Source organism: Rhinolophus sinicus, chromosome 14, assembly GCF_057876585.1.
Source record: "Rhinolophus sinicus isolate RSI-liver-muscle chromosome 14, RSI-T2T, whole genome shotgun sequence".
Taxonomy (NCBI): Eukaryota; Metazoa; Chordata; class Mammalia; order Chiroptera; family Rhinolophidae; genus Rhinolophus; species Rhinolophus sinicus.
The window spans coordinates 140,605,626-140,631,187 of NC_142514.1; the positions used below are offsets into that span (position 1 = coordinate 140,605,626).

General features: G+C 45.9%; 1 long non-coding RNA gene and 1 pseudogene across 2 annotated transcripts in view; both read right to left on the reverse strand.

Annotated features, from left to right (window-relative positions):
* Positions 1-5,211: 5,211 nt before the first annotated feature.
* LOC148755834 (ferritin heavy chain pseudogene) lies at positions 5,212-8,160 on the reverse strand (annotated as a pseudogene).
* A 307-nt stretch (positions 8,161-8,467) lies between these two features.
* The window catches only part of LOC141572225 (uncharacterized), a 44,266-nt gene continuing 27,171 nt past the window's right edge, over positions 8,468-25,562 (reverse strand). Inside the window, exons 2-4 of one of the 2 annotated variants that reach the window (XR_012497491.2) lie at positions 12,715-12,790; positions 11,179-11,257; positions 8,468-10,380 (exon numbers count right to left, since the gene is read on the reverse strand). This is a non-coding gene — a long non-coding RNA (uncharacterized LOC141572225). The remainder of the gene's footprint in view (positions 10,381-11,178; positions 11,258-12,714; positions 12,791-25,562) is intronic. The other variant, XR_012497492.2, reaches the window with a different exon arrangement.

The window sequence follows — 25,562 nt, forward strand, 5'->3', positions numbered from 1 at the left end:
GTTTTATTCTGTTTCTTATAGATCATTTCAGAGATAACAAGCTCTTCATCTGAATCTTTAGACCAATTTTCACAGGTACCCTGTTGATTGTTTTTGTTCACTCTTGATTAGGCAGAAATAAAGCCACAGGCACCACCTCCTGACCCTCTCAATTTTATGATGCAGTGCTTACTCAGAGAAGACTCAATTCCACCATCAGACAGATGGTGTAGACACAGAAAAAGAAAAGCTGATGGGATGGATTAGGGAATTAGTACCATCATTATCAGTAACAACTGGCACTTAAACAGCACTATATATCTATATCTTATCATCTATCTATATCATATACTACGTATTATGTATAGTATATATAGTATAGTACAGATATGTAAATTTATATATGTATGTGTATGTGTGTATATACGTTAAATATATGCACTAAATTTACACACACAAATAAGTTTAGTTCTCATAACCACCCTCAAAGATTGGTACTATTACTATTTCTGTTTTACAGATGACAATGGTGAGGCACAGAGAGCTTAGATTACTTGCCCAAGCTCACACAGCTAATAATTGGTGGAGCCAGGACTCTATCTAAGCTTCCTGGCCCTATAATCTGTGATCTCATCCACTCTGCCTGGTTTGGAAGCTAATCCTGGGTTGTTGGGGTACAGCCAAAGGTCCTTCCAGTCAGTGCTGCCCCCGGGTTCTTGAGAGGAGTAGGCAGTGAGGATTAGTGTTTTATCTATTTTGGAACCACTGGTTTCACTCATTAATTCATTTAATCCTCTGATTCATTCAACAAATATTTATTAAGTGCCTACTATGTGCCAATTCCTGTGCTAGGTGCCAGAGACACCAAGGTATAATACATTAGATACGGTCTTCGTCTTTAAGGAGCTTGCAGTAAAGGGGAGGGGACACATGGACAGCTAATAACAGTATGACACATGCTGTTCTGTTTCAGAGGGAGGAACAGGTGGTGTGTCATCCAAGAATGTGTTTCTCAATCTGCTCCCATCTACCATCTAGTTAGTGCAATTTTCCCCTTGCACTTTGCCTTGTGACCTTCTCTTATCTTTAGTTTATATTGTATCACTGCCAGGTTTTGAATTTTTGTGTATCTTCCTGATCATTTTCACAATGGGCTGATCGGTCATATCTGCAATCATTTTTGTTTTTCATCCCAGAAATGTGGCCTTGTTCTGGCTGTAGTATGGAAAATAAATTGAATGGAGGAGATAAGGCAGGCAGCTCAATGAGGAGGCTGATTGATAGTTTTGGTGAAGGAGGAGATCTGAGCAAAGGCTGTGGCTGGGGGTTGGGAGGAGTGTATGGCTCCAAGGAATATTAAGGAAATGTAATTAAAAGGACTAATTCATGTAACTGTGTTTAATGAGCATCTACTAAGTGGCAGGCACTGTGCCAGGTGCCAGGAATACAGTAGGAAACAAGATATACATAGTCCCTCCCTTCACTGAGTCTAGAAGGGGAAGATGGACAATTGGAGCTTTTACGATAAAAGAGGATAAATGATACAACAGGGAAAGTACAGGCGCTACAAGAAAGTGGAAGGTAGGACGCAAGGGGGTATGAGCCAGGAGTCTAGGCTGATGCCCAGATTTCTGCCTTGGTGGCAGGAGTCGATAGTGGAACCATTATTTGAGTCAGGGAACCCAGGAGGGCAGAACCCCACAGATGTCTCTCTGTGTCCCCCAAGCTCAGGACAGGCAGGAGCAGGGGAGGTGGTGCGCAAGTGACTGCTGAATAAATAAATAAATGAATGTGGGCTTCTGGATACTCCCCAGCCCCCAGCCTGACCCTGAAAGAGGAAGACGGGGAGTGGTCCAAAAAGAAACTTGAAATTTCAGGAAGCCCAGCAGTTACTCAATGCCCACAAACCGCTAGCCTCTTCTCAGTTACCCAATGGGCCACATAAGGCAGCTATTACTCTCTCCAGATGTCCAGCAATCAGAACCGGGCTGCCATGACTCAGTGCACTTAGGGCCTGGGCAGTGGGCAGGCTCAGAATACCCTTGGCTATTTTGAGGCCATCAGCATGGGCCCCACAGGTTGTTGAAGGTGGAACTGGACAGAGTAAAGAACCAGTTCTTCAAAGTCCCTGGGTACATGTCCCTAGAGTTAGGGGTCCTTCCTCTGGCTCCTGTATCCCCTGATGTGTTCCTCTTCCTTAGCATCGAGCCCCCAGCTCTGGATCTGTCTGCCTCCATGAAAGGTCTGGGACTGGTGGTCCCCTCTCTGTGTCCCCAGCACCCAGCCCAGGCAACCCGTCCCCCTAACACGTAATACAAAATGTTTCTAGAATTTGTTCAGAGAGAGCTGTGCCTTGAGCCCCAAGGGCTAGTCTCTCTCATCCTCAAGAGATGGCCGACCAAGAGCCACACAAACACAAGTCCCATTCTTGGCATATGGCAAGGATGCCCATGGTTACAACCCTGAGTTCATGAGCTGAGGCTCGGAAAGCTTCTGACCAAGTGAGAGAAGGCACCAACACACATCCCCGCCACTACCTTCTATCAATATCTGAGAGTCTTGGAATTGTAGAATCTTAGAATCTGAAGGATAGAAAGGCCCTCTGTGGTCAGGTGTTCCAACTGCCCTTCTGAGGAGTCGCAACTGTCCTACGCAGGCTCTGATCACAATGCCCTCAGCAATAGGAACTCACCCCATCCTGGGACCTGAGACCTGCCTTATGTGAGTTCCTTGAGGGTCTCTTCTCATCTTCAAGGCCACAGAGATGCCCCCTCCCCCCAGGGCCCAGAATAACCAACCCATCAGAGCCAGAGCTGCAACTGTCACAGCCAGCACTCTGCCATCCCTGAGAGATGAGGAAGTGAGAAGGAGAACTTTTCTCCACGGCTACAGTTAAAATGTCATCACGTGCAATAACCAAGCTATCAGTGGGGCCGCATCAAAGTCAAGAAGGGCAAGATATAAGTCGTCTTACCGAGCAGAAAATGACGTGCTGGAGACTATTTTGAGGCAGTGTGCAGTAGTGGTTAAGTGCACCTCTGCTGTGTGCCGCGTAGGTGATCTGTTCCTTAATCTTTCTGAGCTTCAATTTTCTTATAGGCAACATGGGGTAATGACATCGAGGTGGTGGGCTTGATGTGTGGATTGAATGAATGTGTCTAAAGGGTGAGCCCAGGGTGGCACTAGGGAGGTGCTCAGTGAATCCAGATTCTCACAGGGTGATGTCTAGAGACTACGTGAGCTACACACACTGCCCCTCGCTCCTCAGGAAACCCACACTGGCAACCCATGTTTCTTGCCAGTGCGGTTCCATCCAGGCTGAGAGCCAACTGCAGTGACATCGGGAGAGGAGAGACCTGCTCCATCCTGACAGCTGCCTACTACCACTGGCTCTGCCCATTTTGTGGTCTCCCCACCCCTCGGGGCTTTTTCTACCTGAGAGTGAGCTATGGCTCTCCTTCGTACTCGAGAATCACTCATCTGTATGGCTCTTCAAGCAAAATGTCATGTGTTTGCTAAAGTTTCCCACGTGATTGCTGGGAATAAGGCCCTGTGTGGGGAAGTCCAGGAGACCAGAAGAACCACTGGGAGTGGGTTATAAGAGGTGGGGGTGCCACACAGCCAGCCCAGGGCTGGGCAGGAAGTGGCCAGGCGAAAACTGCAGGCACTACTTCCATTACACCCTGCATCTAGCCCAGTTAAATTCATTCACAACAAAATTGGTGTTTTTATTTTTCCTGACTACAGAAATAATGCCTCTTCATTACAAAATCTTTGAAAAATATAGAAACATAGAAAACACAAAATAAAAAATTCCTAATCCTCATAGATAACTGATGTTAAGATTTTGGTGTGTTTTATAATATTCGAGTTTTCTATACATTTTGACCTAGTCATAATGTATATATAATTGTATACTCTTTTTTTCATTCACCATAATGGCAGAAGCATTTTTCTGGATTTTCACAACTTAGCCAGTTAAATCCCTGTTGATTTAAGCCCATTATTCTAACAAAAATCCTTAACCAGTATAATTTACCTGCCTCTTCCCAGGATAGAATGGTGCTGGGTGCCAGTTTGCAGGAAGAGAGGGAGGGAGGAGGAGGAGAGGAATAAGAGAGGAAGCGAAGAACGGGGAGGACAAGGAGGAGGAGACAAAAGCAGCACTACTAGATTCATTCTCTCGGCACCTCTGTTCCCCTCAGACTAGCTCTATTTCTCAATATTCAAAAACCCGAGGAAAGTCACCTGAATCCCAGGTAAAAACTGAAACTCAGAGTCACCTGGGCTCACCTGATGTTCTTCTGAATCTTTTCCCTGCTCATTCCATACGCCCAGCCCTACAAGGAAGGGAAATCACACCCTGATAGGAAGAAAGCCCTCTTCCCCAGGGACCAGTCCTGCCAACCCTGAGCAGCAAAGACCCTGCTTTAGCCATCCTGCCTACACTTGAGTCCTCTGCCAACTTGTCACGTGACCTGGTTTCTAGGTCTCCATAGTCTGGTCACTTTCTCCTGACCCAGAGTATACCACAGCATGTCAGAGGAACGTCAGAGCTCCAGGTGGGTCTGGGAGCATGTGGTACAGAATAGGGCAATCACCTTCTTCGTTCCAGATATTATGCTTCTGTTAATGCAGCCTACATTTGCATTTGCTCATTTGGTAGCCATTGCCTTGGCTCATGTAGAGCTTGTGGTCAGCTCAAACTCTGAGCTTCTTTTTGCATAATTGTTGGTAAACCAGTTCTTCTACATGCTATGCTTGGACAATCACTTAAAGAAACCTAACACAACACTTGATACTTTACCCTCTTTATATATTTGCATTATGACTTTTAGCTCTCCCTCTTGGCTTCTTGTCATGGGTGAATTTGATACACGTGGGTCATGTCTTTATCCAACCTATTGATAAGATGATAACCTGAGCTGGGCCCAAGACAGAAATCCCTTTAATCAGAGCCCCAGCAAATGTTTGATCAGCTTTCTAAAACCTGTGAAGAAATACCACATTTTTAAACCATCCAGTCATGCACAGGTATACACAAAAAAGAATAGAAAAAAATGGGTACTAAAATAAATACTTATACATAAATATTCATAGCAACACTATTCACAATAGCCAAAAGGTGGAAACTACCCAGAGGTCCATCAATGTACAAATGGTTAAACAAAGTGTGGTATATATATATATACAATGGACTATTATTCAACTATAAAGAGGAATGAAGTTCTGACACATGCTACAACGCAGATGAACCTGAAAACTTCATTCTACGTAAAGGAAGCCAGACACAAAAGGTTGCATATTATATGATTCTAGTTTAGGTGCAGGGAGGGGCTGAAGGGAGAGGGGAATAGGGAGTGGCTACTTAATGGATATGGGGTTTTCGTTTGGGGTGATGAAACATTTTGCAATTAGTGGAAGGTGTGGTTGCACAACACTGTGAATGTATAAATGCCACTGAATGTATTGTGCATTTTAAGATGATTGATTTTGTTAAGTGAATTTCACCTCAATGTAAAAAATGCATCTGCAAAAGGAAAAAAAAAAGTCCAATGCATTCAGCAGACAGCCTTGTGTGGGTATTGGAGACACTGAGATGAATGAGACTTGCTAGCTGCTAAAGCTGGTAGAGCCCCAAACCATTAAAGTTAAGAGTGAGCTGCCCCCTGAGATCCACCTTCCATGCTGCTGGTTCTCCTACTGGTTGGTTACTATTATCACCACCATGCAGACTTCCAGGGGTGCTGCCCCTCCCATCTTAGTGGTCTGGCTTAATACTACACAGAATGCATCCTCTTACTCACTTTGCAGTGGAGAAACCAGACAAACATAACCTTAGCTATGTGATCAAGGTTAACATTCACAGTAGTGAATAGTAGGTACCCTTGATCTGATGTGATGAGAATGGCATGTTAGTTGTGTGGTCTTACTCCCAAGAACTTCTAAATTCCATCTAATCATGAGAAAAACATCAGAAAAACCCACATTGAGAGCTAGTGTACAAAATACCTGACCCATACCCCTCAAAACTATCAAGGTTATCAAAAACAGAAAAGTCTGAGCAATTGTCCCAGAGCAGAAAGAGGGTAGGGAGGCATGCTGATTAATGTGATACAGTGCCCTGGGACAGAAAAAGGGCATTAGGCAAAAGCTAAGGAAATCCAAATAAAGTATGGACTGCAGTTAGTTAATAATAACGTATCAATATTGGTTCTTCAGTTGTGACAAATACAAGATGTTACGACAGAGGAAACTGGGTGAGGGTGTACAAGAATCCTAGGTACTACCTTTGCAACTTTTCTATAAATATAAAACTACTATTTTACAGAGTTTATTTTTAAAGTTTATTTTAAAATGTTATCTAAAAAAATGCATCCTTTTAAAATCCTCACAAGGGCTGCCACAAGGCCGTTCAGACAGAGATAACAATAGGGAAATGAACAGAGTGGAGTGTGACCTATGAAACAGTTTGCAGTGTCCGGTGACACTTGTTCTCCGGGTGCTCATTGATCCCAGGGAGAAAAATAAGGCCTTGCCTGATTGAGACCCTGGTTTCCAAGTTCCTGACCTGCCACTTCCTGACTTGGGAGCACACCTGTAGATACAAATACCTTTAAAAATCCAGATTCAGAGCGTAGGGGTCTCTCTTCCGTAGCCTAGGACCCCACAGCAGTTCTGCTTTTCAGGCCCTGGACAACGCATCTTCCCCAGGGGACTTATACCAGGAAGAACTTTAGATGAGACACCTGTCTGCCGATAGGGTGGAGTTTTGGACCTGATGTTTATGTTCTAAGTCAACAGTGGGATACCTTAATCCAACATAATATCCACAGATGCTCCTGCCCACTAACTAACAAGAGGTCATTTCCTTTTTTACTGAGCAAACATTCCTCCATTTGGTACGTGAAGAAATCATGGATGCCTTTGACTGAGGCCTTTCTCAGATACAAACGCAGGGCAGGACAGTGTAGAGGTTAAGAGGAATGGTTTGGAATAGACAACCCTAGATTCAAATCCTGAATTTCACCACTTCTTAATTTACCTAAAACTTATGACCCTCAGTTTCCACAGCTGTAAAATAAGGATAATAATAATGTCTATTTTATAGGATTGTTGGAGGAAGAGATAATTCATGTCATGTGCTTAGCATAGTACTTGGTATAAGGTCTCAGGCTCTCGTCAAGGTTCTTGGATGAAGCTGATGAGAAGTCCACAGACTCCAGGGAAGTGGCACCTGCCACCAAGGCCATAAGTCCGTTAGGATAGAGAAGACTGAATAGAGAGAAAGGACTGGCTGAATCCTGGAGCCAGTGGAGAGGCCAGGGAGGTCTGGGGGGTCCAAGACGTGGGTTGATGTGGCCTGAGCTTCTGGAGTGTACATGGTGCACTAGACATTAGCCTTTTAGTTGAAGGACCATGAGGAGGCCGGGCGGTACACGCAGGGGGCAGCCAGAGTGTACCTGGAGGTCTCAGGATCCATCAACCCCAATTGTACCCTGGCACCCAGCACTGGCCTGGCACACAGCAGGTGCTTATTGGGGAGGGGTACCAAATTATTTTATCTGAAGGAATAGTATAAGTGAATGAGCATAAGTGAATGCTTTGGTACAACTTACAGAAAAGGTAAAGGTAACCCCGACATCTATGCACTACCTTGGTGACCAGGGAAGTAAGTCACCACAGTGGCTATGGGAAGCCAGCATAAGGCTTAGCTCTCATCACTGTCTTCCAGGGTTTACTTGTCAAAGAGATAATCTGCCACGCCAGACTTGGGAATCCCCATCTTGTGCAAGTTGCTTACATGGTAATCCAATCCTTTGATGAATTTCACCTGCTCGTTCAGGTAATGAATCTTAATGAAGTCACACAAAGGAGGGTCATTTTTGTCAGTGGCCAGTTAGTGCAACTCCAGTACTGACTGATTCACACTTTTTTCCAAGTGTAACACACACTCCATTGCATGCAACCCATTCCCCAGTCATGATGCTCAGGTTTCTTGATATCCTGAAGGAAGACTTGGCCACCTCATCAGTTCTGCAGCTTCACCTGTTTCTCAGCATGTTCCCTCTCTTCATGAGATTAATGAAGAAAATATTTGGCAAAGTTCTTTAAAGCCACATCATCAAGGTCAAAGTAGTAAGACATGGATAGTTATGTGTAGGAGGTACAGAGCTCCAGATTTATGGCCTCTGAGTCCTAGGGTAGTTCTAAGCCCTGCAAGGAAGTTGTGGTTATCGTGGTGGGTGGCTAAGGAGATGCAACTACAGCGGGACCTTGGGACAGTTCGAGGGCACTGTGAGGAAATGGTGGCGAGCTGGCTCTGAGCAGCTGGCAGGGGTGGAGGTCGAGTACTTGGTTCCAGCCAAGCACTGTTGAAGCAGGAAACGGCAGGGATTCTCTGCAAAGACTGTGATTAAGTGCTTATCAAGCACACAAATTACAGAATGCAAGGTCCTTGTTGTCAACAGAAATTGCCAATCTGATGTGTGGAAAAAGGAGAAACTTTATTCAGGTAAACAGTTTGCAAATTGGGAAACGCAGCCTCTGGTAGAAACCAAAGTGTGCTCCATTAAGATAAAGGGGAGGCTACCTTTTATAGAGAAACTTCCCACCTTGGTTCCTGATCGATCCATTTTATACAAATGAAGAATCAAATTTTGCACAACTGATTGGTCCAAATTGCACAGTCATGATTGGTGAAAATTGTGTGTTCTGACTGGTTGTTATGGAGCAGCTCTGACTAGTTAATATAGCTGCAAATGAGGATATAGCTGCACAGTTCTGATTGGAACAGGCAGGTCTTAGTCCATTGGTCAAAATATGATACCAGAAACTCCATTATAAGGGGTCTTAAAAGAAGACCAGTGCGGGAGGTTGGAAGTTCAGTCCGTGTCTTTTCCCTGAAATGCAGAGTGCACGAGAAGCCTCTGTCAGTAACGGCTGCTAGACTCTGGTTATGAATTTGGGCACAGTTAACCACAAGGAATCGTTCTTGGCAGATATATTCCTTTTGGGAGTTCACACTGTCCTCAAGGCCTTCACAGTCTAGCAGGGAAGACATGGCACACCCCACACCCAGGAAGAAACTTGCCTGGCAGTAGGGCCAGATTGTGGTCATTGAATACCCCGAGGGAATGAAGTACTTCCAGGGTGAGGCGTGGGAGGATGGTGTGAGGCTGGGTTGCAGAGCAGGAACACTGCTGTATGCACTGGCCTCGCTGTCCCAAGAGTGCTGGGGAGCCGAATGACTCAGGGCAGGGCAGGGTTGCAGGCTGGAGGAAGGGTGGGGCACCCAGGGAAAGTGCCAATAAACCTCAGGATGAGCCAGCTTCATCCCTACCATCCTGCTTCCTTCTCTCCTTCCGTAGTGTACTGCTTCTGGGCAAAGGCCACTACAGAAGTTCACAGACAAGCAACAGCTTTGACGGCATCTGCAACATAAATAGCAAAGATCAAAATGGCATAAAGCTGGAGTGACTTTCTGAGTGCCAAAAATAAGCAAACATCTCAGAGACTACTTTAAAAAAAAAAACAAGGGCAGCTAAGTGTAACAGGAGCTGGAGCTTCAACATTGGGCAAAGCTGAGTTAAAATCCTGGCTTAGCCTAAACCCTTAGCACCCAAACTCCCTGAGTCTGTTTCTTCTTTTTAAATCTGGCACTGGAAATGATGTCTGTAGGAAGCCTGGCTCATTCAGTGGGGTGCAGTGACAGGTAGGAAGACATCACCTGTCACTGTCACTTCATTATCCCAGATCATGGCTGTGAAGGGGCCTGGACAAACATGCTAAATGCCACAAAGGCTTCCATGTAGGGCAAAAAGTCACTCATCTTTCCTAATATTGCTGAGTGACTGTGATCATCTACTAAAATTGCCCCGGCAACATCTGATGCCCAAGGGGAGAGAATAGTGCAGTGTAACTTGTTCTCTGAGCCAGCCTCAAGCAGCTGCATCCATCCCTCAGCTCTCAATCAATCCATCTCCTGTGTTGGGTTCTCAACCCAGTCCTAGAGGGCATGAGAGACGAGGAAGACCCATCCGCTGTCCTCTAGAAACGTAGACTCTCACAGGACAGGCCACTCTCTGAGAACTGGCACCCCATGATACGAAGCCTCCTCGGGTCATGGATCCACAGCACCTGACAGCTGCCCAGTTCTGGCCCTTTGTGTGGTGACCTCTCAGCCTGGTCTGCACTGATTCTCCTCCATGCCAGCCACACCTCTCTCCCCACTGCTCACTGCACAAGACAGGGCTTCATCTGTGCACTTCCCTCCATCTGGAAGGTCCTTCTTCCAACTCCAATGTGGAAGGTCTCCTGCGAAGTCCTCCCCTTTTCATCTCCCCTCAGCACTTTCATTTCTTCCACCAATGTTGATTGAAGCTTGCTGTGTGGTAGGACCTGAATAAAACAGAACACGGGCCCCACCTGTGTGAAGCCTCCACTCATACGGGCTCCTCAGTCCTTGTGAAAGGGCAATTATCTCCCTGTTTTATGATTGTTTGTATGTCTGTCTCCCCACTAGCCTGTGAGCGCCGTGGAGTTGGGGGGCTGTGTCTGTCCTGATCACTGCTGTGTGTCCAGTGCCGTCACACAGGGTGTCATGCAGGGTCTCAGTTCCCGCTCCCTGCGCAAGAACACAGGACATGGTGAGGCCAAAAAGGAACAACGGAGCCATGGATAGGGGAGTCATACCACTATATTCTCAATGGTGGCTGGTCAAGACATAAAAACTCACATCCACCAGTACCCCATTGAGAGGTCTTCCTGCACCCCAGTCTCGCTGGGGGCTGGGTGGGACACAGGAAGTAGGATCAACACACCCGCAATCCACAATCTGCTTGCTAACCGCACTTGCTAGTTGCAATCCGCCGTTGGCATCTCTGCCAATCAACCAACCCCCTAGTGTAGCCACAGCAGTTATTTAGTGGCTAATGGCTAACTGGTTAGAGCTAATGGCCAACCACAGCGGATGCCTATCTGATTACAGCTGATGGCCATCTACTACCCGAGCCAGCACCTTTCCACATGAGGCCGAGAGCCTGGAAACAGCTCTCTGGGACTCTGTCCCCACAGTAATATTTGGGACACGCTTATACTAAAAAATTGTTCGTTGCTTATCTGAAATTCAAATTTGTATTTGCTAAACCTGGTAACTCTTTCCCCACCCCACCTCCCATTTCAGAATCTGCCACTCACCTCTGCCTTGAGCCTCCAAGGAACCATCAGAGAGGTCCTGGGCCGCCTGCAACATACTCAACCGATCAGGAACTTAGAACTGGAAGGAACATTGAGGGTTATTTAGCCCCATTGCTCCCTCATATGTGGATGACGAGAGAGGCCCAGAGGGGACAGGCACTAGCAAGCTCTTGGGCCCCTCATAATTCCTTGGCTGCAACTTGGGCCTCCTGGAGAGCAGGACCCTAGGGAGGGGGTGTGTTGCTTAGGGAAGGTCAGAGCCCTCCCAGGTAAGGCAAGGCAGTACTGAGTCTCCATGTTTCTGCTCTGACACACCCCCACCCCAGGCAGTTTCCTGGATCCTGACACCCCCATGTGGGTCACTTCCACCTGCCAGGCTATATCTAGAGCCTTGCCCAGGCCCTGGCTCCTCAGCTCCTGCTGGGTTCCCTGTCAGAAGGAGTTGAGTTGGTGGGGTGGGAGGTGGGGGTTTCATAGGCAGGAGCAGGTGAGTGGGGCTGACCTCATGGGAGAAGCTGGTCTTCCAGGTGGTTCGTTGCTTGGCCATTCCCCTCAGCCCCTTCTAATAACCCGGCCAGGTAGGTCTCTCAGGGATGACTCAACTCAACTCCCAGTGGGAAACTGAGGCGGGAAGTGGGGGTAAGGACTTGGCCAAAATCAGCCAGTCAGTGAGGCAAATGAACAGTGTTTTCTCTGTCAAGCAGCCATTCCATCCATGCTCCCTATTGAAATTGCCGACCCCTACCCTGTTCTGTGTTTCTTCATCTCACTTTTCCCTGCTCGACATATTATGTATTTGTTTACTGTCAATCTCTAGTTAAAAAATAAATCCTGTTCACTGTCTTGAGATCCTAGAACAGAACTTGGCACTGAGTACGTGCTGAATAAGCATTTGTTGAAGGAAATCGCCCCTATCACATCTCACTTTGTGTGGAACCCCCTACGTGACGCCACAGCCCTCCCATAGTGTAGCGTCTGAGAGGAGCACGGATCTGTGCTGGGCTATGAGCTCCCAGGTTGGGTGGGTGACTCCCTCCTCTGATTGCAGCCCAGCCTGAGTTTTGGGACTAAGAAAGTAACAGCGCAGGGCTGGAATGGTGATTTCAGGTATGCTGCTTGGTGGCGGTTGGGCTCTCACCTGTCTACCCCAGCGCACCCCTCTGGACCAGACAAGCTCACACCTGAGCATGGCCGGGAAGCTCAGTCTCAGAGTCACACCGAGCTAACCACTCCCAGCCGGTGTAGCCCAGGACACAGCCCTAAGCAAGGGGTTGATGACCTGTCTGCTCCACCATGTTACCTGGCCTGTCCCCACCCCTTGCTAGGCCTCGTTCTGCCTGTCTGTACAATGATGGCCTTGGGCTGACTGATCTCTAAGGTCTACTGGCCAAGCCCGTTTTTGGCTGGTTTCCACTCCACCCCATACCTCTCCACCACCCATTTCTGCCCTGCCCTGGGGGTGTCTCTTATTCTTAAGCCCAGATCCTCCCCTCCATTCTGGTCAGAGCTTTTGCTGCCCTTATTCCCTGTCCTTACCTGGAGCCCAAGTCCAGGTTCTGTCTGTCATGGAGACCATGGGTGGGTGGGGCCTGAGGCACTGCCCTGGGGGTACCTGGGACATTTCAAAGTCATCCAGAGAATGTTACTCAGAGAGGATCTGTCCAGACTTGCCTGGCCCCAGCCCTCTGACCGGTCTAGCCTTCTCCATCTCTAGTTATACCATCTCCCTAGTATGTCCAAAGCTGAACTCTGCACCCTCCCCAAAACCTGCTCCTCTCTCAGCCTCAGCAAGGGCACCTCCAACTACCTGGGCCAGGAACTCGAGATCATGGAGCCTCCTCTCAGCCCCTCCCTGCCCTCCTCCTACCCCTCACTCAGTCCTGACCATCCCTCTGTGACATCCTGGGGATTGTCCACTTCTCACCTTTAGCAGCTTCACCTACGTTCATACTTCATCGTCTCTCTCCCGCACCTTGAAAGCAGAGGGCTCCTTGTCACTGCTTTCTCTGCCTTCAATCTGTACTCCAAGCAGCAGCCAGAGAGGGTTACTACTGGCAGCAAATCCAGCCTCGTCACTCTCCTGCTCAAAACCCTCCCATAGCTCCCCATCACCCTCAAGGATACAGTCAGCTCCTTGGCCTGGTATGCGAGGTGATTCTTTATGTGGACACTGCCAACCTCCCCAGCTCCTCTCACACTGCTGTGCCACTGACTGCGGAGCATTCCTGCAGCTCCCAGCCGTGGCTCCAGGTGTTCCCCCCACCTGAGATGCCTCCCTCCTTCCTGATCCTTAGACTCCTCCACCTTCAGTCATCCGGAGAGTTCACAGTAGGAATCAACTTGTTACCCAGGGGGGAATGAATAAACAAGGCTTTTCTCAGGGTGCATGTGTGTGTTTTGAGAGTAAGTCAATGTTTATCTATTTACTCACAGACACATAGTTTTGTTTCAAAAAGGATTTAAGACGGGTCGTTAAATATTTATTGAGTGCCCGCCATGAGCAGCAAAGCCCCGTGTGCACACATGCTCACCCACACGCCCGCTTGCAGGCACAAGCCCGGAGAGCCATGAGGGTTCAGGGCACAGCGCTCCAGGGTGAGGGAATTCAGAGGAGTCGGGAAGAAGGAATGGGGAGCTAGGGAGGTAGAGGGGATTTGGAAGGAGACAGCAGTGAGAAGAGCACGGAAAGAGGCAGGAATAGAGGAAACAGAAGGAGCAAAGGCTGCAGGGAGGAGGGAGGAGAAGCACAGCATCCCTCCGTGATTCCTGTTTGCATTTTGTCCAGGTCAGCTTCAAGCCCTGTTCTCCTTTCCTCTTGCAATATCACGGGGTGAGGGACAGGGTGAAGATGGAAGTAGTGGGGGCGAAGACTGTGGGAGCCACTCAGACTCTAGTTTCCCCACAGGAGGGAGCCTAGTTTCTCAGCCAGCTGGCAGCCTTGTGGGCACAGTTTACTCTGAAGTTCCCAGCACTCTTTCCATCCTCCATTCATCTCCTCTATCCCTCCGAACCAGTCTGTGAGTAGGTCCACAACCATTTCATCCGGGAGGAAACCAAGGACCAGAGCAAGGACTTCATCCCTTTGTCCTCAGAGGCTAAAATCCTTCCTCTGTCCTCTCTTAGGTGCCATCTGCTCCTGAAACCTCCATAGTTGGGCACAGCAAGAGGGTACAAGAAGCACATATTGGGTTGGCATCAGGAAGAGACCCTGAGAAGGGACCCCTCTCTGCACTCCTCAGGCAGGAAGGCACTAATGCCAGGGCTTCCCTCCATGGGCTATTTTAAATGCTAGGCCCCTTTACATTTCTACCCAGCCCTGGAACCCAGCTGGGCACCAGGAGACGGAGGCTCCAACCCCAGCTCTGTCATCACTTGTTTGTGACGCTGACCGACACCTTGGCCCCTCTGCCCTTTTCCAAGTTGCTGAACTAGAGGATCTTCAGGGTCCTGAGCTCCCTGGTCTCTGTGACTTCAGGTTTCCATGGGATTTGGTTTGTCTGTCTGCAGAGACTGAGAGCAGGACCAGTTCCCATCCCATCCTGCTGGTCAGCACTGATGGGGGCTCTCCAGGGAAGATGATGGCAGGGGGTTAAGGATCCTAGTTTCATCTGCTGCAGTCCAAGCTGGGGCTGGCCTGGCCCACTCTCCAACTGACCCCAACTGACTCCGGCACTGAGCAACTGGGAACTGACCCAGGTTGGGCTGAGGCAGCTGTCAAGGCAGCCCTAAAATTAGCCCCAACAGGGGTAGGGAGGGGGCACGGGCCCAGGCTTCAGGCTCCTAAGGCTCCAAGGGATTGAACCCACACCTCACTCAAGGCAGGAGAGGCCAGCTGGACTTTTGGCAGTGCCCCTGCCATGACGCTGGGTGGGAGAGTCATAAATGAGTATGGACACCTTTCAGGAGGGGGATTGAAGGGCAGGTACCCCCTACTAGTTGTTTGAGCCCTGATGTGGCTCCTCGGCCTCAGCCTGTCAGAGGCCTCGGAAGGACCAGGGAGTGTCCTTGCTATTTATATTCTTCTCTAACAGGGTTGAGGGGGCCAGCCTGTCCTTCCAAGTCTGAGTTGGATAACCTCACTCCTTAGCACCACTCCCAAGCACGGAGGAACCAGGAGGTAGAGCAGCCAGCTCTGAGAGTAGGCTGGAGAATGGAGGCAGGCCCAGGGCCAGCCCCTCCCACTCAGGGATAGTAGCTCTGCCCACTCCCCTCCTCTCTGCCTCGGTGCTGTGAGGATCTTATTAAATGCAGATTCGGATTCAGAAGGTCTGGGGTAGAGTGTGGAAGATGCTTTAAGGTTCTAACAAGGTCCTAGATTGGTCTGCAGACCACACGTTGATCATGAATCTTATTTCCCAACCAGCCTGGGTGGACCCCCAGACCTGGCTCCCTGTCCTCTGATCCACAGGTATTCTGCATCCTTGCCCACCTTGGCACACAAACCTCGGCACATGCTATAGCAGGTGACTGTTTCACTGTGGATTCCTGCATGAGTGTGTAGGTATCCACGGCGATCCTTGTGGCCCTGTGTATACTGCGTATGGCTTCTTACATGTGTAGAGAATGTACAAAGATGCATGTGTACAATAATGAAAGTAGCTACAATTTTAAAAACTAGCTAACATTTATTGAGCACTATGGCCAGGCAAGGTACTAACAATATTACAATATCTCCTTTAATTCTCATAACAACTCGAATGAGGTGAGAAAATTGAGGCTCACAGCAGTTAAGTGACTTGCTCAAGGTCACATGACTAATAAGTGGCAGTCAGGGCTGCTGTGCAGGTGCACCCACCTTGGTGCCCATGAGCGTGGAGTGTGTGTGCAACTGGGTGGGCACTGGCGAGTGCATGAATAGAGCAGCAGCGAGGATGACTCGGTGAGGGAGGAGTTGTGTACAGTGATTCAGAGCGTGTGCAGAAAGCAGGTGGGAAGGAAGGAGACACGGGCATGAGTCAGACCAGCCTGGGCTTGAATCCTCACATTGCTGGGCCGAGCGAGCGTTGACTTCCTCCTCTGTGAAATGAACACATTCATAGCTGCCTCATGAGGCTGCTGCTGTGAGAAAGAAATGCGATAACACATACAAAATAGCTTGCCCAGGGCCAGCCCGACACACCGTAGGTGCTCAGGATGTGTGAGCTGGCCCTTCCTTCCCCTGGTGACTGAACTGCTTGGCCATCTGGGGAGTGGCTTTGGCCAGGCTGGGTGTAGCCAGCTCACTAAGAGGACACATCTGGGGAGGGCCAGGGACAAGCAAGGGCAAGGCCAGGAAGGTGGTGTTGGAGTCATAGATGAAGGAGCACCCCAAGGAGAGGCAGACATCCAGAGAGCGCTCAGAGCCTGGCTCATTGCCCCTTGCAATGGCCCAGACTGGAGACACCTCAACTCAGGAGAAGCTCTGTCAGGAAGGCAAACACTCTGTCCCTTGACTCAGCCTTCAGCTATGCCAGAAACATCAGTCCTCATTGTTCTTTGCAGACCATGCCCACTGGGGACCAAATCTCTGGTGGACTGGGCTGGATATCAGTTAGGCCGGGCCTTTGGAAGTCCCTGGTCCCTTCCTCCACCCACAGCACTAACCTTCCTCCTGGAGCTGGGGTATCCCCGACACTGCCCACACCTGGGTGGCTCCAAGCGTGGGCAGCTGTGAGGCATCAGTAGGCAGACCCCTAACCCACCAGACGTGTGCTGCCAGCAAGTTTGCTGCCTGAGTTGCTCCTCAGGTACTGAGCTGCCTGCTGTGGGCCTCTGTAAAACTTGGAAAGTTGCCTTGCTGTGCATTAGTCTCTCCTGGGACCCAGAGCAGAAGGACATTCAGATGGAGCCCCTGGCCTACCTAGAAGCAGGTGCTGGGGATGAGTCCAGGATACACTGCTGATGAGAGCTGGCTCAAGGTGGGAAACCAGATTATAGCAGTGGTGGGTCCAGAAGCTCACTGCATTCACCTCCTTTATTTTCCGTGAGGCTCCTAAGGCCAAGAGAGGACCATCACCAGGCCAGGGTCACCAGGAAAAGGGCCAGAGAGCCCACTGCAGCCACTCACCCATGTTGTTGGTGGGAGAGCTTCCAGAGGAGGATGTGAAAGACTGTGGCTCTGGCGCCCCCATGTGACAGAAAGGAAGAAAGACAGGGCCGGGCGGAGGTTTGGGAAATTGGCTCCCTGAAAGGAGCGATTCCAGTGATTCCTGGATGGAGGTGCCCTTCCGGGATAATAGGAGGAGGGCACTTTCCAGTTACACAGCCCCTGTCCCTACTGGTCACAATCCAGTATCTACCTCCCCACCAGACTGGGATAACCCAAAGAGCATGATGGGGTCTGACCCATCACATCCCTCTGGTGTGTGGGAGCACGTTGTGAGGGTTTGAAGAAGTGGTGTGAACTGAATTAAGTTCAGTATAAATGGAAGGAAACAGTTTGGAATGTGAACAAAGATTTATTTATGCACAAGAATGTTCAGCTAATTCATGTCTGTAAAAGCAAAAATTGTGTTGATAATTGAAGGGAATGATGGGTACAGGGGTTCATTACACTTTTCAATTCAATTTTTTAGTGTGTTTGAAATGTTTTGAAACAAAGGAATGAATAGAAAACATAAAGATCCAACAATAGAAATCTAAATAAATGATGATGCAGCTGTGCAAAGAAATAATGTCTAGAGACATTAAAAATGCTACACAGCATTCTTTTGTGTTTAATTATAACACTTTATTGCTACATAATTTACATAACATACAATTTACCCACTTAAAATGTACAATTCAATGGTTTCTAGTATATTCACAAAGTTTTGCAACCATCACCATAGTCAATTTTGGGACATTTTCATCACCCCCAATAAAACCCATTAGCACTCATTCCTCATTTGCTCCCAAACCTCCTCTTCCCCCAACCCAGCCCACAAATTTACTTTCTGTCTCTATAGATTTGCCTATTCTGGACATTTGATGAAAATGGAATCATATGTGGCCTCTGTGTCTGACCATTTTCAGTTAGGATGTTTTCAAGTTTCATCCATGTTGTAGCATGTATCAGTACTTCATTCCTTTCTATGGCTGAATAACATTCCATTGCCTGGATATATCACGTTTTATTTTTCCATGCATTAAGTTGATGGACATTTAGGTTGTTTCCATTTTGGGGCTATTATAAATAATGTTGCTAGTAACAGTCATGTACAAGTTTTTGTGTGGATATGTGTTTTCATTTCTCTTGAATATATATACACCTAGGAATGAAATTTCTGGATCATATGATAGCTCTATTCTTAATTATTTGAGAAACTGCCAGACTGTTTTCCAAAGGGACAGTGCCATTTCACATTTCCACCAGCAGTGTACAAACGTTCACATTTCTCCGCATTCTTGACGCATTTGTTATTATCTGTCTTGCGATCCTAGTGGGTGTGACCCATGTAATTTTTAATGACGCAGAAAATATCCTTGGTGTAATGTTAGATTTTTTTAAAAACAGGCTTCAGAATTGTTTACACAGTGTGATCGCAGCTCTATAAAAATATATCTACAGAAATCACACTAAAAAATAATCTACCAAAATGTTAATATAGTAATCTGTGGACAATTTGGGGTGATTTTTGTTCTGTCCTAAATTTTTGAAAATGCGTTGATAGGAAACACACGCAATATTATAAAAGGAGGTAAGAGAAAATCAATAAATGTTAGAAAGAGATAATGTAAATAAGTTACAATGAAACATTAAAAATGTATTTAATGATGCTGATTAAGCACCAGTGTGCAGGACCATGGACACTTGGAGAGGGGATTCTGAGTGGGGATGGGAGAGGCAAAAGAATCAGGCCACTGATTCCAGGGTAGGGGGTGTCTAGAAAAAAAACATCACCCTCAGTGGGAATCAGGGAAGGCTTCCTGCAAGATGCAATGCTGCAGCTGGCTGGACTCTGAAGTAAGAGGCAGATTTAGACTCATGGAGATGAGGGATACCCAGGTACATCAGACACAGGCCTGACCTCTATGTGCACAGCCTGCTGGGGTTGCAGACAAGGGTTTCTGTGTCTCTATAGGCAGAGACAGTGGCCCGAGCAGGCCTGGCTCTGCCCTAATTCAGGGTGATTGACCTTGCACAGTATGCTGAGGATGTTTCCTAATCTGTGAAATGGCCATGATAACCTCCCTCGAGCATTGTCATGAGCATTGAGGGAGATAGGAGTTTGTAGCTGCCTCCAGCACAGGCCCGGCCCGCAACAGGTGAATGATTTGCTTCAAGACAAGAGGGAAAGGCAAGGATGACTCTATGGATGGGATGATGTGGGGGGAGGTTTCAGGGGAGGTATCCCTAGCTGGGCCTTGAAGGATGTGGGGTTGGTTGAGGAGGGGGCTGGCATTCCAGGCAAAAGCAGCTGGGATCCTGAGTATCCAGCAAGAGGGAAAGGGTTAAAGAAGAAGACACACTGGGGGTGGGGTGTTGGAGGGAGGGCTGCCAAGCCCTTTCACAACAGAAATGTTACCACACATTATCTGCTATTACCAGCTAAGCCCAGAGAAGGCAGAACTGGCTCAAGGTCACCTAGGAAGATTCAGGCCTCCCAGATAAGGACTCTTCTCTAGGAAGTGGTCGCAGGACTGGGGACTGCAGTGGGAATCAGGTCTCTGCATCTGAGCCCTGTGTGTTTTCTCCACCCACCTCCCAAGCAAGTGGCCTCCCTGGGATCATGGACTAGGAATAAAGGGAGGAGGCAGTTTTAGTCTTCTCTCCTCTGTTTTTTCCAAGCCCTCCACATTGGGCAAGCGTTGCCGTTGTCACCATAGAAAATGACACGTGCTGCTGTGGCTGCTTTTTAAAGAACATTTCCAGGACAACTTGCTTAGACTTTGCAAAAAGTCAGTGTTAAAACATTTGACAACTTATTGTCAAATGTTTCTGGCAGGGAGAGGGGTGGGGAATGGGGTGGGAGTATCCAGGGAGATGAAGCAAATGTGGCAAAATGTTAATAATTGATGCTCCCTAGGAGAAGGGTATGAGTATGTGGGTGTTCACGGTTTCCATAGATTTGAAATTTTTAAAAAATGTTTTGGAAAAAAAGACAAGATAGAAAACCATACATAAAATGTGAACCCAAAATTGGAAGGAATGCACACCAAACAAAGAAACAAAATCTTTGTAACCTTGAGTTAGGCAAAAAGTGTATAGATACAATACCAGAAACATGATCCATAAGTGAAAAATATTGATCAATTGGATTTCATTAAAATGAAGAAATTTTGTTCATTGAAACACACTGTTAGGAGAATGGAAAGACAAGATGCAACTGGGATAAACTATTGCAAATCACATATCTGCATAAAAAGGAGTTGTATCCAAAACAATTTTAAAAGGAAAAAAACTAAAAAACATAAAGAACTCTCAAAACTCCATAATAAGAAAACAAACCACCCAATAAAAAATGGGCAAGAAGATACATGGATGGCAAATAAGCAGAGGGAAGATGCTCAAAAGGCAAAACTAGCAAAAGTACAGAGAAAAATAGGTGAATCCGCTATTATACTTGGAGACTTCAACACCCCCTATCAGAAAGGGACCGACCTAGCAGGCAAAATATCAGTAAGGACACAGCTGAACTAAACACCACCATCTGCCAACTGGATATAATTGACATCCACAGACTACTTCATCCAACAACAACAGAACACACATTCTTTCCAAGCTCACATGAAACATTCACCAAGATAGACCGTATTGTGGGCTATAAAACACGACTTAACAAATTTAAATGAATAGAAATCATACATTGTCTGCTCTCAGGCCACAGTGGAATTAAACCAGAAATCAAAAACAGAAAGATAATTGGAAAATCCCAAAATAAATAACACATGGGTCAAAGAAGTCTCAAGAGAAATTTGAAAATATTTTCAACTAACTAAAAAGGAAAACACATCTTACCAAAAATTTGTGGGATGCAGTGAAAGCAGTGCTTGAAGGGAACTTTATCGCGTTGAATGCATATATGAGGTCAGACAATCAAGTTTGTGAACTCATCCTGGAAAAAGTTCGCTGTGGTCACCTTCAAAGTACTCCCCTTGGGAAGCTATGCACCAACGCCAGTGCCTAGTCCACCCTTCAAAGCAATTTTGGAACTCTTTTTTCTGGAATGGCCATCAGAGCTGTTGTTGTATTACCCTTGTTGTCCTGAATGTCATCAAAATGTCTTCCTTTCAATATTTCCTTTCTCTTCCGGTAAAGAAAGAAGTCATTGGGGGCCAGATGGTGCCGTGTGAGCTGGTGCATTGTGGTGATGCAAGAGCCATGAATTGTTGGCGAAAAGTTCACGTCGTCTAACTTTTTCATGCAGCGTTTTCAACCCTTTCAAATAGTAAACTTCGTTAATCGTTTGTCCAGTTGGTACAAATTCATAATGAATCATCCCTGTGATATCAAAAAAGGTTAGCAACATCGTTGTAACAAGTTCGCAAACTTAGTTGTCAGACCTCGTATTAGAAAGGAAGAAAGATCTGAAATCAATAATCTACGTTTCACTATAGGAAACTAGAAAAACAAGGGCAAAGTAAGTCCAAAGCAAAGAGAAGAAAAGAAATAATAAGAATTAGAGCCAAAAATCAGTAAAATTGAAAACAGAAAATCAATAGGAAAAGATCAATGAAATGAAAAACTGATTTTTTGAAAAGATCAATAAAATTGATACATCTCTAGCCATACTAACCAAGAAAAAAAGAGAGAGGACATAAATTACTAATACCAGAAATGAAAGGAAGGACATCACTATAGATCCTATGGACATTCAAAGTATGATAAAGAAATATTATGAACAACTATGCTCACAAATTCAATAACCCAGATGACACATACCAATTCCTTGAAAGACTATCTGCAAAAACTCACACAAGAAGAAATAAGACAGTCTGAATAGGCCTATATCTGTTAAAGACATTGAATCAATTATTAATAACCTTTTAAAATAGAAAGCACCAGGCCCAGGTGGGTTCAGTGGTGAATTCTACCAAATATTCAAGGAATAAATTATACCAATTCTCTATAATGTCTTTCAGGGTATAGAAGCAGAGGGACTACTTCCTAACTCATTCTACGAGGCCAGCATTTACCTAATGCCAAAACCAGACAAAGACATTACAAGAAAAGAAAACTACAAAGCAATATCTCTCATGAGCATAGATGCAAGATGCTCAAACATATCATTAATCATTAGGGAAACACAAGTAAAAACCACAATGAGATGCCACTACCCATCTATCAGAATGGCTAAAATTATGACTGACCATATCACACATTGGTGAGGATATAGAGCAACTAGAACTCTCATGCACTGTTGGTAGAAATGTAATGTGGTACAACTTTGGAAAACAGTTTAGCAATTTCTTAAAAAGTTAAACATAAACCTACCAACAACCCAGCCATTCCATTTCTAGGTATTTACTAAAGAGAAATGAAAGCATATGTCCAAACAACGACTTGTACTCAAATATTTAAAGCAGCTTCATTTGTAATAACTCCAAACTGGAAAGAACCCAAATTTTCATCACCAACAGCACGATCAACAAAAGAAAGAAATACATAAATTGAACTTTATCAAAATAAAAAATGTGCTTTGAAGAATACCATCAAGAAAATGAAAAGACGAGCCATAGGATAGGGGGAAATATTTTCAAATTGTATGTTGGATAAGGGACTTGGATCTAGAATATATAAAGAACTATTACAATTCAATAATAAAAAAACAAATAACCCAATTAAAAATAAGCAAAGGATCATAACTAGACGTTTTCCCAAAGAAGATGGACAAATAAACAAATAGACAAAAATGAACAATAAAGACGAGAAAAGATTCTTGACATCATCAGTCATGAAGGAAATGAAAATAAAAACCACAATGAGATATCACATCATACCCACAATAATGGTCAAAATAAAAAAGTCAGATAATAACAAATATTGGCAAGGATATGTAGAAATCAATCCTCATGGATTGCTAGTTGGAATGTAAAATGGTACGATTACTTTGAATAAACAGCTTAGCAGTTCCTCAGACAGTGAAACATAGAGTTACCATATGATTTAACAATTCCACTCCTAGGTGTTTACCCAGGAGAAATTAAAATGTATGTCCACATAAAAACTTGAACACAAATGTGTTCAAGTTTACATTTGTAAACTTGTTTATAGCAGCATTATTCATAATAGCCAAAAGGTAGAAACAACCCAAATGCCCATCAACTGACGGATAAACAAAATGTGGTATATCTATACAATGCAATATTATTTGTCCATGAAGTACTGTTACATGGAATGAAGTACTGTTACATGCTATAACATGGATAAACCTTGAAAACATTATGCTACATGAAAAACTCATAAAACACCACATATTACATGATTCTATTTATATGAAATGTCCAGAATAGGCAAATCTACAGAGACAGAAAGTAGATTTGTGTTTACTTAGGGCTAAAGGGTACAGGATTTTTTTTTTTTTTTGAGGTGCTGGAAACTAAAATTGTATGTATTGATGGTTGTGTATATCTCTGAATATATTAAAAACATTGAATTGTGTACTTTAAATGAGTGAATTAAGTGATACGTGAATTATGTCTCAATAGAGATATTATTATTATTATTATTTTAAGATTTTATTGGGGAAGGGGAACAGGACTTTATTGGGGAACAGTGTGTACTTCCAGGACTTTTTTCCAAGTCAAGTTGTTGTCCTTTCAGTCTTAGTTGTGGAGGGCACAGCTCAGCTCCAGGTCCAGTTGCCGTTGCTAGTTGCCGTTGCTAGTTGCAGGGGGCGCAGCCCACCATACCTTGCGGGAGTTGAACCGGCAACCTTGTGGTTGAGAGGACATGCTCCAACTAACTGAGCCATCGGGGAGCTCAGCTCAAGATGCCATGTTCAATCTTAGTTGCAGGGGGCAGAGCCCACCATCCCTTGTGGGACTCGAGTAATTGAACTGGCAACCTTGTGGTTGAGAGCCCACTGGCCCATGTGGGAATCGAACCGGCAGCGTTCGGAGTTAGGAGCATGGAGCTCTAACCGCCTGAGCCACCGGGCTGGCCCTAGAGATATTATTTTAAAAATGCATATATGAGTGTATACTCAGAATTTTTTTTCAACTGGAAGGAAATATATCAAAATGCCAACCGTGGGTAGTTCAAGGTGGTCAGATTACAAAATATTTTCTTTTGTAATTTTTTTCTATTTTGGGGAGAAAAACATGAGGCACCTGATCTACATTTAAAGAGAATGAAGAGACCAATAACCAAATGCAGTAAGTGAAAACAGATTGGATCCTGGATCCCTCCCTGGCCCTCCACCCAAATAGCATAAACATTTTGGGAAAATTGGGAGAAATATAAATATAGACTGGATCTTAGACGATAGTATAGAATTATTTATCCTTTCTTTAGGACTGTGATTATGACTGTGGGAAATGTTCTTAATCTTAGGAGCTGCGTGCTCAGGTATTGAGCGTCATCTACCGTCATGGTAACTTACTTTCAAATGGTTCAGATTTTAAAAAAAGAGAAAGCAATGAGGCAAATAAGGCACATCATTGATTGTCCAGTTTAGGGGAGCATATGGATGCTCTTTGTACAATCCCCCCCCCTTTTAAAATATTTTCTTTAAAAAAAAAAGCAAAAAACATGAAGAGAAACAATAAACAAATTGTCCTGCTGGGCACACAGTAGAACATCTCTGGGCTCAGGGAAGTCGAAAGAGACAAAGTCTGGGGGTGAGGGGGTAGCCTGGGGGGCCAAGATCCGGAGCCCTCAAGTTTCCCCTTCTGGAAGGGATGTGCTCAGAGGGTTGGGCAATGGGGAGAAACCTCTTCAACTGGCATTAACCCATTCCAACAAGGTGCTAATGAAGGGCTTTATATGCATTTTCTCATTTAATTCTCACCACATCCCATGAGGTAGGCACTATTATTTTACAGTTGAGGAAACTGAGACCAAAATTCAGTAACTGCTTTGTATCCTTCTCCTGGTTCAAGGGCTGTGTCCAGGCTCCCTGGAGGCCAGAGAGGTAACAGGATTGCGTCCCCTAAGATCAGCCCAGGGTCATCCTGCCATAGCTCCTGGTCTTGGGGAAGGAGGGAGGTCCCAGGAATCAGGACCTGCGCTGAATAACCTGACCCAGAGGAGACAGGGTTACAGTATGAGGCAGAGGCTCTGTACCTGCCAGCATCAGGGGTCAAAGCAGGAGCGTGGGGGGCAGGGAATTGTGAAGAAGCTGTGTTGGCCACAAGTATGAAGGGCTATGACCTCTTCTTGACCTCATAGTCTGGCACTTCTTCCTTCTCACTCCTGTCACCCTCAAGCTAATACACATACACTCACTTCTCCACCACGCCTTTGTACAGGTATGTTCCTG